A 12,773-nucleotide genomic window follows, 5' to 3' on the forward strand; every position below is an offset into this window, starting at 1 on the left:
CCCGGCTAATTTTGTATTTTTAGCAGACATGGGGTTTCACCATGTTGGTCAGGCTGGTCTTGAACTCCTGACCTGAGGTGATCCACCTGCCTCAGCCTCCCAAAGTGCTGGGATTACAGGTGTGAGCCACTGTGCTGGCCACCAGGTTCTTAACCTAAGCAATTTACTGTTCCAGTCTCCATCCCAAGCCAGTTGTGAATTAATCCTAGTTTCTTCTCATTCCAACAAGAACTCCCAGCATGCGATACACCAGGGCTATGCTCTCTGCAACTCTTTAACTTTTCTGAGCCTCTATTTCTTTATCCAGTTAAATAAAGTAACACCTTAAAATGTATGATCTTATTTGACCCTCATATCCCCTAGCTGATATAAGGGTCAAATAACACATCTCAGAGTGCTTTAGAAACTGTAAAGGACTGCTAACATGTAAGGAATTACTGTTCCTAATATTTTGTTGGAGTTGGGCTCATTCCTGGGCCTGGCATCTGCTTTGACTTTCTCAGTTCCTGTTTCTTGCCAGTCTCCGTTTTCTCATAGCTACCCACAATTCTGGCACTGACAGTGTAAGGATATAAGATGATATCCAGGGAGTTTGAATGCAGAAGGAAAAAGAAGGAATGTGACAACAGCCAGCAGCCCTCTCTCTTGTTCCCAGGCTCACCACCTTTCCAAGTCAGCAGACCCCAAACCTGGGCACCATCCATATGCCAGTTAGCTATTGCTGCATAACAAACCACTCCAAAACTCAGGGACTTAAAACAAGCATTTATTATCCCTCATGGTTCTCGGGGTTGATTCCGATGGGTAGTTCTACCTCGTGAACCCTTGCAGAATTGTAATCAGAGGATAGTTGGGGCTGGAGTCCTCTGAAAGCTTGGCTGGACTGGACATTCAAGATGGCTTCTTTCACTCATGTGGCTGGTGCCTGGGCTGGAACAGCTGGAACAGATTGGGGCTGGCCACCTCTCTCTCTCTCTTTTTCTCCATGCAGGCCCTCTATGTGGCTGCTTTGGGCTTTCTCATAGCATACTGGTCTTGGCATAGTTGGATGTAATGACAACTGGCTTCTCCCAGAGTGGGCATTCTAAAGGACCAAGGTGGATGTCTTATGGCTTCTTCTGACCTAGCCTCAAAAGTCACAAGGCCTCACTTCTATTGCATTGCATGAGTTACAAAGGGTCAGCCCCGATTCAGTGTGGGAGGGGACTACACAGGGGCATGACTACTGTAAGCCATGGCTCATTGGGGAGCCATCTTTGAAGAGTAGCTAGCAAGATCCTTGTCTGGTGATTGAAACACCACTCCATGGTGCCTTCTCAGAGGTCAGGGTTTGGGAAGGGGGCAAGGCAGGCAGCACTGAGCAGCCAGGACTCCTGGCCCCCAACTTCATTTAATATGTATTTATCACTATTTAATATTTTGAAGTTTTACAAAGAATTTAATGTAAATTGAAAGCTCTGAGGCTCATTTTGTCAAAAAGAGATACGAATAGTAAATAAGAATATGAAAATATGCTCAACAACATGAATCTTTAGGGAAATGGAAACTAAAACCTCAATGAGATATTACCACACACCTATTAGAATGGCTAAAGGAATAGTACTTTTTAGAAAACCGACAATGTCAAATGTTGTTGAGAATGAGAACCACTGGAAATCACACACACTGATGGTGGGAATGCGCAATGGTATGGCAGCTTTGGAAAACAGTTTGGCAGTTACATATACACTTATCATATGATCCAAAAATTCCACTCAGGTATTTAGAGAAATGAAAAGATACATCCACGCAAAGACCTGTACACAAATGTCCCCAGCAGTTGTATTCATAGTAGTCCCAAACTGGAAAAAACAAAACCATCCATCAACTCGTGATTGAACAAACCGATTGTGATACATCCATACACAGTTCCATTGTAATACTTCTCAGCAAGAAGACAGAATGAACTACTGAGACACACATCTGCATGGATGAATAGCAAAGAGACGGAGTCAAAGAAACTGGGCCGAAGGCTATATACTATAGGACATTATGACAATCCCTGGAAGAGGCAAAAGGGCTGTCACAGAAGGCAGATCAGTGTTTGCAGGGGCTGGCAGTGAGAAAGGGGCTTAAGTACAAAGGGGGCACAAGGAAATTTCTGGGATGACAGAAATGTTCTGTGACTTGACTGTGGTGGTGGTTTCACGAGTGTTCAAATTTGTCAAAAGCTGTCAAACTGTCTGCCGAAAAGAGGTGAATTTTTCTGAATGTAAATCACACAGTCCTGCAGCTAACAGACTTTAAAAATCCAGAGTCCTCTTTCTCCTACATGTCCTCATATGCAGAGCAGGGTCTGTTTCTGACTTCCAGTACTCCCGTGCACCGCACAGTCCTTGGAGCCTTTGTGCACTGCTTCCTCTTCATGAATTCTTTCCCATCTACTGTTCCCTACTGCTAATTTTTTTTTTTTTTTTTTTTAAGACAAAGTCTGGCTCTGTTGCCCAGGCTGGAATGCGATGGTATGATCATAGCTTATTGTAGCCTCTAACTCCTGGGCTCAAGTGATCTTCCTGCAGCTTCCTAAGTAGTTGGAACTACAGGTGGGTGCCACCATGTCCAGCTAATGTATTTTAAATTTTTTGTAGAGATGAGGTCTCTCTATGTTTCCCAGGCTGGCCTTGAGCTCCTGGCTTCAAGTCATCCTCCTGCCTTGGCCTCCCAAAATGCTGGGATTATAGGCATGAGCCACTGTGCCCACCACCAAACTCAAAACTTTAGCTCACTCACTTTCCCAAAGTGGCCTTTTGGCCCTTCCAATCTAAATTAGGCATCTCTTTTTACACACAGATAACATATTTGCTTCTCCTTTCTTCTATTAGCAGGTAAGCTGTGTGTAGACAGGACAATGCTTTGCTCATCATTGGCACACAATTAGCTCTTAGTTTCATGAATTAATGTGGGAGGGATGTCCACATGTTCCTCTCTAAAGTCCTGTATTGCATAAATTTGTTTATACACAAACATGTACTACTTTTTTCATTTTCACTATTTTGAAACTACTTGTTAAGAATAGAAATAAAAGTACATATAATAAAAGATGAAAGTCTTTCATATACATGTGTAGAAATCTCACTTTTTTAAAATAGTTATGTAATGTTCCAGAGTATGGTTATACCATTTAAAACATTATTTAATCATTAATGGGAGTTTTGGCTTCCCCACCCCCCACCAGTGTTTCAATGTTTTTCTATTTAAAGTGCTGAATTATACATTGGCACATATTATGTGATTGTTGCTGAAGCTGGATTCTTAGAAAATTCAGCTATTAGGAAAGAGGTCATGTATATTTTAGATGTGGAGTACATCTGTCTTATTCCAAAAAGATGTATGCAAATACCTATTGTCATTGCAGCAAATGAGAGAGCCCATGTGTCCAAACTCTCACAAATTTTGTTTGCTTTTTTTTTGAGATGGAGTCTCACTCTGTTGCCCAGGCTGGAGTGCAGTGGCGCGATCTCAGCTCACTGTAACCTCTGCCTCCCGGGTTCAAATGATTCTCTTGCCTCAGCCTCCTGAGTAACTGGACTACAGGTGTGCGCCCCCACGCCCAGCTAATTTTTTGTGTTTTTAGTAGAGACAGGGTTTCACTGTGTTGGCCAGGATGGTGTTGATCTCCTGACCTGGTGATCTGCCCACCTCGGCCTCCCAAAGTGCTAGGATTACAGGCGTGAGCCACTGTACCCAGCCTGTTTGGTTTTTTTTAACCAACTATGGATAGCATTAACCTTGCCAAGTTTCACCACTCAGCTTAAAATGCTACCTCATCATTTTAATTTCCATTCCCTGCAACTGAGGTTGTGCATATTTTCTTTTTTTTTGGGAGGGGGAAGATTGAGGGACAAAGTCTCACTCTGTCACCCAGGCTGGAGTGCAATGGCACGATCTTGGCTCACTGCATCCTCTGCCTCCCAGGTTCAAGGGATCCTTCCACCTCAACTTTCCGAGTAGCTGGGGCTACAGGTGCCTGCCACCATGCCCAGCTAATTTTTGTGCTTTTAGGAGAGACTGGGTTTCACCATGTTGGTCAGGCTGGTCTTGAACTCCTAACCTCAAGTGATCTACCCACCTTGACCTCCCAAAGTGCTGGGATTAGGTTGCGCATATTTTCATATGATTATTAGATATTTGTGTGTCTTGTACTGTGAATTCCTAGTTATATTCTTTGCCCATTTTTATTTTTTGCCTCATCGATTTGTAGTAACTCCTTTTGTATGTATGACATGGAAATAATTCATTGGAAAGTTATAAATAACTTTTAGGGGTGATGGTATGCTCATTCTTGATTGTGGTGATAGTTTCACAGGTGTATACTTATGTCAAAACTCATCAAATTGTACACTTTAAGTAAGTGAAGCTTATCGTATGTCAATCATACCTCAAAGCTGTTTAGAAGGAAAAGTTATAAAATTTGTAATCTAAATATTGTCTCCCAGTTGTCCTTTTTCTTTAAACTTCACTAACTTTTTTCTGTCATATAAAAGTTTTATAGTTACATGTCAATTATTTATATTTTGTTTTGGAGTTATCTTAGCTGTGTGACTTCAGCAAGTTACCTAACCTCTCTGTGCTTCAGTTTTCTTACATAAAATAAGGACAAGAGTACTTACTGCATAGGGCTGTTGTGAGGATTAAATGAACTAATACACATTAGAAGTTCTTAGAATGGTAATCACCACAGGACATGGTGCAATAAATATTAACTATTACCATTTTCTGTAGCCTCAGATCTTACTTAGGAAATTGTTCTCCATCCCATTATTATAAGAATATTTTCCTTTATTTTCTTCTAGTAATTTTATAGTTTCTAATGTTTACACTCCTCCTGAGTGTAAATTGGTTCTTTTAGTCCATTTAAAAGTCACTCTTGTAGATGGCGTGAGAAAGAAGTAAAATTGTGTTATTTTTCCAGGGGATAGACAGTTGTTCCAATGCTATTTACAGCATAACCCATCATTTCTGACCTACTTTGAAACATCATCTCATTTAAATTATGAATGTCTATGTACAAGATGATGCCTATATATGGATGGGTCATTTGCTGTGTATGTTCATTCCTCTTCTAATGCTTTCTACTGGTAAATTGTAATAGCTTCTCACCAATTGTAATCCTGCCATAATTCTTGGTAATTTCAACATTCAAATAGATTATTTTCTGGTATCTTGGTGCTACGGTTTGAATATCTGTGTCTCCTCCAAAATTCATAGGTTGAAACTTAATCCTCAATGTGACAGTGTTGGGAGGTGGGGCCTTTAAGAGGTAATTATGTTATGAGGGCAGAGCCCTCTTGAATGGATTAATGCCATTATTTTAAAAAGACTTGAAAAAGCGGATTCACTCTCTCATACCCTCTAGCCTTCCACCACGTGATGACACAACAAGAAGGTCCTCGTAAGATGTTGGCACCTTGATTATGGACTTCCCATCCTCTAAAACCATGAGCCAATACATTTATTTTTTTCTTTCTTTTTTTCTTTTTTTTTTTTTTTTTTGAGATGGAGTCTGACTCTGTCACCCAATGTGGAGTGTAGTGGCACCATCTTGGCTCACTGCAACCTCCACCTCCCGGATTCAAGTGATTCTCATGCCTCAGCCTCCTGGGTAGCTGGAATTTACAGGCATGTGCTACCACACTTAGATATTTTTTGTATTTTTAGTAGAGACAGTTTCACCATGTTGGCCAGGCTGGTCTCGAATTCCTGGCCTCAAGTGATCTGCCTACCTTGGCCTCTCAAAGTGCTGGGATTACAGGTATGAGCCACTGTGTGCAGCTAAATTTCTGTTCATTATAAATTACCCAATCCCAGGTATTCTTTAATAGCAGCACAAAACAGACTGAGACACTTGCTCTCTTGGTTCCTTGACTTCCTCTTTCACTACAATCTGGTCCTCCACCCTCCTTCAGCAACTCAAGGCCATTGTTTTACCATAGACCTGATCATGGCCAATAGCTCTGACATCTCTATAACCTCAATTTAAGCAATTCACCTCTTAGATTGCCTCCTCTAATTTTTCCAGCTCATTCCTCTTTTTCTACTCTGACAATTCTTCAACTCACCAGGACCTATCATCCAGTGACCCTTCTATATTTTCATTGCCCTTATATTCCATTCTAAGCAGCTTAGATTCTATGGTTCATCATTGTCCCTCTCTTGTACACTTCCTCAACTCCTGTGCCCTTGACCTACTTCCTCATACTCATTGGGCAACTCTCAACCTTAGTTAATTCCAATTGTCCATATGCTCCCTGCTTTTCCTGTGTGACTGAATGGGTTTAGAGAAAAGCGCAAGACAGGCTGAGCAGTCTCATCTTAAATTCACGGCCACCAAGCTCAAGTTGGATCCTTGCTGTTGCAGGTAAAGCTGGCAATCCATGGACTCTCCTCTCCCATTTAACACTTTCTTATCTCTCCTCAAAAGACTTCAGCAACTACTTCATAAAAGAAAATATCCACATAGCCAGGAACTGTAGGAAAAGATGCTCAACATTATTAGTCATCAAGGGAATGAAAATTAAAACCATGGTGTGGCACCATGACACACTCATCAGAATGGCCAAAATTTAAAATGTTTATGACAGTACTAGGTGGATGTTGAACGACTGGATTGCCATTCTGGTAGGAGTGTAAATTGGTACAAAACTTTTTGGTGCAAAAAGTAATTGTGGTTTCAGACCATGAATTTTAAATCATTGTAACTAGGCTCAAATGCGTCTTTATTAATCAAAATAGGAACCATTGCAATCAACACATTTTTGCCAATGAGAAAGAACTTTGTTCCTATAGTGTAAAAATCTGTGCTTTGGGATTCGACAAACTCTTGGAAAGCATTTTCTGCATCGTGCTCATTGTGGAGCATTTTCCTGCAAAATGTTGTTGAGTGGTAGTCGGTTGGTGAGAGGTCAGGTGAATGTGGCAAATGAGGCAAAATCTTTTAGCCCAGTTCATTCAACTTTTGAAGCAATGGTTGTGCAACATGTGGTTGGGCATTGTCGGGAGGAGAACTGGACCCTCTCTGTTGACTAATGCTAGCTGTAGGCATTGCAGTTTTGGTGCATCTCATTGATTGGCTGAGCATACTTCAACACATACATTGATTTTGCTGGAATTCAGAACTCGATAGTGGATCAGACCAGACCAGCAGCAGACCACCAAACAGTAACCATGACCTTTCTTTGGTGCGAGTTTGGCTTTGGGAAGTGCTTTGGAGCTTCTTCTCATTCCAACCACTAAGCTGGTTGTTACCGGTTGTGGTATAAAATCCACTTTTCTTGGCATGTCACAATCCAGTTGAGAAATGGTTCACTGCTATTGTGTAGAATAAGAGAAGACAACATTTCAAAATGACATTTTTTAAAATTTTCGCTCAGCTCATGAGACACCCACTTACTGAGCTTTTTCACCTTTCCAACTTACTCCAAATGCTGAACGACCATAGAATGGTTGACATTGAGTTCTTCAGCAACGTCTCGTACAGTTGTAAGGGGATCAGCTTTGATGATTGCTCTCCATTGGTCATTGTAACTTCCAGTGGCCGGCCACTACGCTCCTCATCTTCAAGGCCCTCATCTCCTTTGCAAAACTTCTTGAACCACCACCGCACTGTACAATTGTTAGCAGTGCCTGGGCCAAATGCACCGTTGATGTTGCAAGTCATCTCTGCTGCTTTACGACCTATTTTGAACTTGAATAAGAAATTCACTTAAATTTGCTTTTTGTCTAACATCATTTCCATAGTCTAAAATAAACAGCGAGTAATGTCATTAGCAAAAAAATAAAGCTAGAAATGCCCATTAAAATGATGTACAACATAACTACGCATCTTTTGAGAATGTATTCCAATATCAAATGGCAAACTCCAACAATGTAAAAATTGACTAAAGCCAGAAATAAGCTTTCCTTATGATCCAGCAGTTTCATATGTAGGTATAAACCAAACAGAAATGCATGCATTTGTGTACCAAAAAATATGTAGAAGCATATCCATAGTAACATTGAATACTATAGCACAAACATTAAGCAACCCAAATGCCTATCTATCAAAGAACAGAATTGGGAGGCCAAGGCAGGCAGATCACCTGAGGTCAGGAGTGTGAGACCAGCCTGGGCAACATGGCAAAATCCCATCTCTACTAAAAAATACAAAAATTAGCTGGGCACGATAGCAGGTGCCTGTAGTCCCAGCTACTCAGGAGGCTGAGGCAGAAGAATCGCTCGAACCCAGGGGGCAGAGGTTGCAGTGAGCTGAGATCACGCCACTGCTCTCCAGCCTGGACAAGAGAGCGAGACTCTGTCTCAAAAACAAAACAAATAAACACATGAAAGAATTGAATGGATACATATTTGTATTATTATTTCAAATTGTGGAATAATCATATAAGGACATACTATATGTCAATGAAAACGAATGGACTGTTGCTACATTTATCTCACAAACACTGTTGAATAAAAGAAGTCATACTGTGTGATTCTACTATATAAGTAGCAAGCAGAAAACAATTAATTTGTGGTTAGAATAGTGGTTACCTTTGAGGAGGAATGAGTGGGTAGTGCCTGAGAGGCAGCATGTGGAATCTCTGGGATGCTGGCAATGTTTTTTTTTTTCCTGATTTAGGTAGTGATTACATTAATATGTGAACTTGTGAAAACTTACTGAGCTGTACATTCATGATCTGTGCACTCCTTTCTATGTATGCTATACTTTAACCAAAAGTTTATTATATATATATGCATGCATATGTATGTGGGCATATATATAATGTTTTTATATTCCTCTCCCCACTTGGAAACGATCCCACTTTAATTTCCAGATATTATGCTGTTTTTCTCTTTCACTTTACAGCCAAACTTTACAAATTTGTTAATGTTTGTAGCCTCCAAGCTCTTAACCCCAACATTCTCCCGAAATTGCTCTTGTCAGTGTCACTTTACCAATGAATTCCATATTGCAAAACTTGGTAGACAATCCCAGACCTTATTGTACTTGACTTGTCAGCAGAATTGGACACATTCAACCCTTCTTGTAGGCACATCTTCCTCACCTGACTTTCGGGGTGCCACTCTTCTGGTTCTCCTCCTACCTCTCTGGACTCTCTTCTCAGACTCCTGTGCCAGTTTCTCTTCATTTCCCAGGTCTCTAAATATTGGTTTACTCCAGGGGTCAGTTCATGGACCTCTTCTTTATCTTGCTCCATTAATGTCATTGATGGTCATAGAGTTTCTATCTCTACACTGATAACTACCAAATGTATATCTGCCTCTCAAATGAATCTCTTTCCTGAGAGGCCTCATATATACAATGTCAACTTCATGTTTAATATGCATCTCAAACCCAACATCATAAAACAAACTCCTCCTATCCTCCTATCCCCTCAAATCTGCACCTACTCACTAAGAGCTAACTCTGTTCTTTTGGGTTCTCAGGTCAAATACCTTGCAGTCATCTCTACCTCTCTCTATCTCTTACTTCTCACATCCAGTCTGTAACCAAATCATTTGTCTCTACCGCTTCTTATCACCTCCAAAGCTGTTAGTCTGGGGCAAGCTGCCTTCATTTCTCTCCTGGATGGTTACATTCACCCTTAACAGGTCTCCCCATTTCTATCCTTACCTCCTTTCAGTCAGAATCCACCCAGGAAAACAGAAGCCATTCCATGAAGGAATGCAGTACTGGAAACTGGTTACATAGGTGACAGAATTGCTGAGAAGCCACACTGGTGGGTGCAGGGGTGGGGGGGGCGCCCAGCAATCATCAATAGCAGGAAGTGATGACTACTCCTAGGCTGTAGAGATGACAGGAAAAGGTGGTGTTACCCACACCCTGGGGCCAGAGGGACTCCGAAACAAGCTAAAACCCAGGCAGACCTATTTAACAGGAGCTGGAGGCAGCAAGCAGAGGCCAGGGATGCCTCCCAAGCTGCAGAAAGGAGGGAGAAAGACACGCTACTCCCTTCTCCCTGCCCTGTCATATCCTTTCACCTCTCATTGGCCAGATACTGTCAAAAGGCAGTGGAGACAGGATCCCTGGAAACAGGCTGCAGGGTTGCCTCCCCGCCATAGAGTAAGAGAAGGGTAAGAAATTAATCCAAACAAAGATGCCAAGGACTAGCAGACAACCCCAGCCACAGAACGCTGGTTCCCAGGGGATGCAGGTCTTGCAAGGCCTAAAACATAAGCAAATTTTTGTGGCCCTCACTAATAATTAAAAAATGAAAAACATTAAATTAGGTATGAAAGTAAATATCTATTTAAGGTGAAAAAGAAATCACAGAAAATCACAAAATTTTTAAAAGCAGGCAATACCACAAACCTAATCCAGAAAAGAACATAATCATTTTTATTAATTAATTGCTTAATGCATTGCTATATTACTTCTTCCCTTATATTTTTGCCTTTATATTCTTTCATCACTTGTTTGTATAACATAATTTGTATTACTTTTTTTTTTTCGAGACTGAGTGTTGCTCTGTTGCCCAGGTTGGAATGCAGTGGCATGATCTCAGCTCACTGCAACCTCCACCTCCCAGGTTCAAGCGATTCTCCTGCCTCAGCCTCTGGAATAGCTTGGATTACAGGCATGTGCCACTACACCCAGCTAATTTTTGTATTTTTAGTAGAGATGAGGTTTTGCCATGTTGGCCAGGCCCGAACTCCTGACCTCAGGTGATCCACCTGCCTTGGCCTCCCAAAGTGCTGGTGTGAGCCAACAGGTGTGAGCCAATGTGTCCAGCTTGTAATACATTTTTTAATAGAAAGAATGCAAAGGTTTCCTCTACTGTAGTTGATTAAAATTCACTTTTTAAATTATTATTAATAGCTTAGAAAAGTTTCCTCTACTTTCACAATTTGTTAATGGTAAAGTTGGGTAAATTTTTTAGAATTGTCAAACCTGAGAAAGCTCTATCAAGATTCTTTTATATATGAGCTGTAAGATTTCTGGGCTTTTCAAGTTTTCTTGTGCAGTGACTAATTTTACAAACTTCTGTGAGCTGACAACACTCAATTAAAGCTCTCACGTCAATATCCTGGGTATGTCGATAGAGTGGGCGGTAGGTGGGTTCCTGGAAGCCAATCTTGCTCCGGGACAGCTGGTAATAACTTCCAATAACATGGAATGAACTGTGAACCACACAAATACATCTCAGTAAACTCCAACTAAAGGTATCCCAGCTCAATTTTTCCTGACTGGGTCCAAAAAATATCTGCGTCCACTCCAGCACTGAGAGAAGGTATGGTAGAAAAGTCAAGAAAGAGGTCAAGTAGTCTTAACTAATTGTGGGTAAGGTATCTTACTTTTGTAAATTTTACAAAACATATGACCATGTGACTGCATGACTGGGGTCTTGGAAGGGATTCGTGCCAGCACAGAGTTCTGAGATTTGAGCTTCATTAGCTTCACGGTGAATTCACCCCTGGTCACCTACAGCAGAGAGAGTGGTGCTTTTAAAATGTAAATCAAATTGTGCACTGCTCTGCTCTAGGCTCTCAAAAGGCTTGGTATCTTGTACAGCATAAAAGCCAAAGCTCTTACAATCACCAGATTCGCTGTGGGCTGGTCTCATCCCCATCACTCCTCGATGATCCATCTCCTGGTCCCTCCCTCTGGCCCTGCTGCTCAGAGCACTTTGCCCTTTTGCTTTCCTCTAGCATTCTTACCACGGGGCCTTTCCTCTTGCCTTTCCCTCCATCTGAAACCCTATTCTCCTAGACACTTGCTTATCTTGCACGTGCTCTTCCCTTGGGTCTTTGTTCAAATATTACCTTCTGTGTTAGTTTCCAACCATGGGTGTAACAAATTACCACAAATTTAGTGGTTTAAAACAACACAGATTTATCATCTTATCATTCTGGAGATCCTAAGTCCAAAATGGGTTGGCAAGGCTCCATTCCTTCTGGGGGATCTAGGGAAGAATTCATTTTCTTGCCTCTTATAGTTTCCAGAGGCCACCCACATTCTTTGGCTCATGGCCACATCACTCTGTCCATGACTCTCCTGCTTCCTTCCTTTCCCTTGTAAGGACCCTTGTGATTACATGGAGTCCAGCTGGATAATCCAGGGTCATCTCTGCCCTTGAGATCCTTAACTTCCTCATACTAGCCAAATTTCTTTTGCCATGTTGGGCAACATATTCATAGCCTCTGGGGATTAGGATATGGACATCTTGGGGGTTGGGGACACATTATTCAGGCTACTGCATCTTCCCAGTAAAACATTTCCTGACCATTTGATATGGTTTGGCTGTGTCCCCACCTGTATTAGCCAGGCATTTGTCCATTCTCGTGCTGCTAATAAAAACATACCCAAGACTGGGTAATTTATAAAGGAAAGAGGTTTAATTGACTCACGGTTCCACATGGCTGGGGGGGCCTCAGGAAACTTACAGTCATGGCGGAAGGGGAAGCAAACATATCCGTCTTCACATGGTGGCAAGAAGAAGTGCTGAGCAAAGAGGGAAAAGCCCCTTATAAAACCATCAAATCTTGTGAGAACTCACTATCACGAGAACAACATAAGGATAACCATCCTCATGATTCAATTACCTCTTACCAGGTCCCTCCCATGACATGTGGGGATTATGGGAACTACAAATACAATTATGAGATTTGAGTTGGACACAGCCAAACCATTTTACCACCCAAGTCTCATGTTGAATTGTAAACCCCAATGTTGGGGGAGGGACTGGTAGGAGGTGACTGGACCATGGAGGCAGATTTCCCCCATGCTGTTCTCACGA

This window comes from Sapajus apella, unplaced genomic scaffold (assembly GCF_009761245.1).
Source record: "Sapajus apella isolate SASKATOON/1434 unplaced genomic scaffold, GSC_monkey_1.0 scaffold62, whole genome shotgun sequence".
Lineage (NCBI taxonomy): Eukaryota > Metazoa > Chordata > Mammalia > Primates > Cebidae > Sapajus > Sapajus apella.